Source organism: Octodon degus, unplaced genomic scaffold, assembly GCF_000260255.1.
Source record: "Octodon degus isolate 3935 unplaced genomic scaffold, OctDeg1.0 scaffold00059, whole genome shotgun sequence".
NCBI classification, from domain to species: Eukaryota; Metazoa; Chordata; class Mammalia; order Rodentia; family Octodontidae; genus Octodon; species Octodon degus.
In genome coordinates this window covers 4,536,908-4,540,220 of record NW_004524635.1, presented here as the reverse complement: position 1 = coordinate 4,540,220, position 3,313 = coordinate 4,536,908, and positions in this window count along the sequence as shown.

The window sequence follows — 3,313 nt, the reverse complement described above, 5'->3', positions numbered from 1 at the left end:
CCATGACTCATCCACATGGCTGACACTGACAAAGGTTCTACAATCTGAGGTACAGGATCTCAGGATAAATCCTGAGGGGATTTCACTGATCTTATGAGACCCAAAAGCTACAACTCTTGTTGCCTAGGTCCTGCTTTACCTTGGTCTTAACCATCCAGCAGAAAAGTATAAAAATGAATTATAAGAAGTAAAGTCTTCACTTTCTTGGTGACAGTTTTAAAAAGTCTTCTAAGGAAAATATGAGCATCTCAAGAGGAAAGACAAAGATATCAAATTGGGGATAACTTGAATTATGCCCATTTATATCTCTCTGTAAAGTAAGAGGTAAAGTGGAGAAAGTTTCCCACAGACAGAAAAGGTTAAAGGTAGAAATGGCAAATAGGAGATCAAAGCAAAAACAAAACTAAGGTTAGAGCAGCCAAATATCTTAAAAGAAATGTTGAAAAAAGAAAGCAAAACCAGGGATATAGCTCAGCAGCACAAGTAACTGCCTGGCAAATTATATATATATATATATATATATATATATATACTCATTAACAAATGAATTCAAAAGGATGCTCAAATATGTTAAACAGGAAAGGAAAAGGAGCTGTTTCCTCATAGTGGGAAGGGAACAGATAATGCCTAAAACTGAAATACTGTCTCATAATACAATTGTGCTTCTGTAGACATGGAAGTAAGTCTTCTTCCCATACATAGATGAAAAACATCAGAGTAATGATCTCTGGGGAGGAAGAAATGGAGAAGGGGATGGGGCTGTAGCTCTCTTTAGCAAATCATATTAAATCATTTGACACTTGGAGCTATGTCCACAAGAATAAACCTAAAAAAGTAGGAATCCCTGGTAAAATCACTTAACATATAGCTAGGACATAAGGGTTCAGATTAAAGGAAACTCTAAGTCCTAGGCAGGCTATGGAAAAATAAGTCATACTCAGATAGCTATTGATGAGGCAGCCAAATAAAGGGGGAAGGAATCGCTGCCAGCTAGTTTCTTACCAGCAAGACTTGATGATGAGACAGTGGCAGAGACGGAAGGACAGAGAGGATGAATGTTTGTGTAGTTAAGTGTTGAGCAGAGTCAAGTATAACTTAAACCTGAGCATGAATTAAAACCCTACTCAGATAAATAAGACATCTAATTAACTACTCAGAGACCCTTGCTGAAAAAAACTACTAAAGGATACACTTGGATGGCAAGAAAAATTGAAGCAAGAAAGGTCTAGGTTGTAGGAGGAAAACAGAAAATTGATAAACAGTGAGAAATCTAAACAACTACATTTGGTGAAACAACAGTCATAGAAACGTTTACTTTTTTGTTAAAATAATATACAACCGGGCTGGAGAGATAACTCAGCGATCTAAGCACTTGCCTGGCAAGTGCAAGGTCCTGGGTTTGATCCCCGGTACCACATGCCATGCTGGCCCCATTCCTTGCCGGCCGCTGAAACTGGGAGAGGTGATACATGCCTGTAATCTCAGTGCTGGGGTGAGACAGGAAACCATTAGGAGTCTGAGCTGCGTAGTACTACCCTGTACCAAATAAAAGATTAAAACAAAATAATACACAGCCTATTATAGTAGCATGGGATAGGATGGAGGTGGTAATAAGATTTTTCTACAGTTTTTATATTATTTCAGGTAAAAGTGGAGATAATTTTATCTAGATTTTATTTGGGATACAAGTTTAGAGGTAATCACAGAAATAAGATGTTAGGTTTATAACAAGTGAAGGGAAATAAAACTAACCATTTCAGTATGAACAGCAAAAAAGAAAAATTACTAAGGAGAAAATGTGGTCAGTAGAGAACATCACAAAAGGCAATTAAAATAAATATACGCGTGGTCTCAAAAGAGATGAGAACTAAACTCATGTTGAAGTCAAAGACTTGTGGATTGCATAAAAGTACAAAATCCAGGTATACTATTTACAAGTATCTGACTTTAAACATAGTGACTTAAAGCATTTAAAAGTCATGGAAATAGAAGTAGACCTATTGGGTAAGTATCAATTGCTGTAAATCTAAAATGATAACATTCGTGTTAGAAGAAGATATTAAGGAAAGACCTAAAAAGACAATGTCATCAACATTCATCTTTGAGTCAAAGTTGAATAGCTAGCCATCTTTACTTGTGCATTTGTGTTGAAATGCACCATATTTACGAAGTTAATGCAACATTATCTTAAGGACATCATTAGACATTTTTCAAGTGTCAATAACTCAAAAGGTGATTCATTAGACAGATTATTTTATCTCTGCCTTGAGTGGTGGCATTGTAACCCAAATTAGTCATATTGCACCTAAAGCTATTCATTAAGGAGAATAATTGGCAGTATTTCCTGACCAATAGTTTCAATGTCTGTCTTTATAATTCTTAAAAAAACACTCTGTCCACCATAACATTCTGAATCAAACTTAGTATACTTTTGAAACAACTTCTGATCAAAGTAAAAAGTCCCCAAGCAGCACATTTCATTTTTAAACTCCATGTAGCAGTAACATAAAAATGTGGCATAAAGAAGGTCTTTAATTTCTATTAAATTTATATTCTGCCAAATTTAGAAATGAGCTAATGGGAAGAGATGTCCCCCACCCCCCACCAACTCGTTTTCCAGTGACCAAGTGATGTAGCCATCTTAATCTCTTTGCTTTCCTATGTAGGTTTCAGTGCAGCCTCCTTTCTTGTTAAATAGCACTAAGGGCCTAGGCTACAGGAGACAGTGCCAGTTCTTCATCACTGCTTTGTCAGTAGCAGGACCCAGGTAGATACAGAGAGGTGAGTGTCCCCTGTGTCCAGAAAGGAAACCAAGTCGGGTGATCCCTAGCAGTGATGGGAGCGGTTTTACGTGATGTGGGTAGAAATTGTTCTTTCTCACACAAAGAATCCGATCAGATTTTGGGAAGGAGCTCCACTTTCCTGCCTTGCCTTGTCCGGGAGAGGGTGGAGCTGGGAGTCTCAGACACCCGAGAATTTGTCAGGGTTCTGGATCCCTGCTACCACATTTCAATACCATTTGAAAAGCACCTCGAGGAAACTTGTCACTGGCAACTGAAGAACTTCCAGAGGAAAGATCTAGGCAGGAGGAAAGAAAGGAATTTTTCCCTCTGTATCTTATAGAACTCCAAGTGAGTAGGATTTAGCACATTCATTTTTTTCCATAATTTTATTGATAAACAAATAGCAATGAGATAGTTTCAAATCAAATCGCTAGGACAGTTTCAATAATTAACACACTGCATACATTCTTCTTAGTGGTTAATTGCTGTACAAGATCCTATTTACAAACACCATTAGAACAAATCCCTCT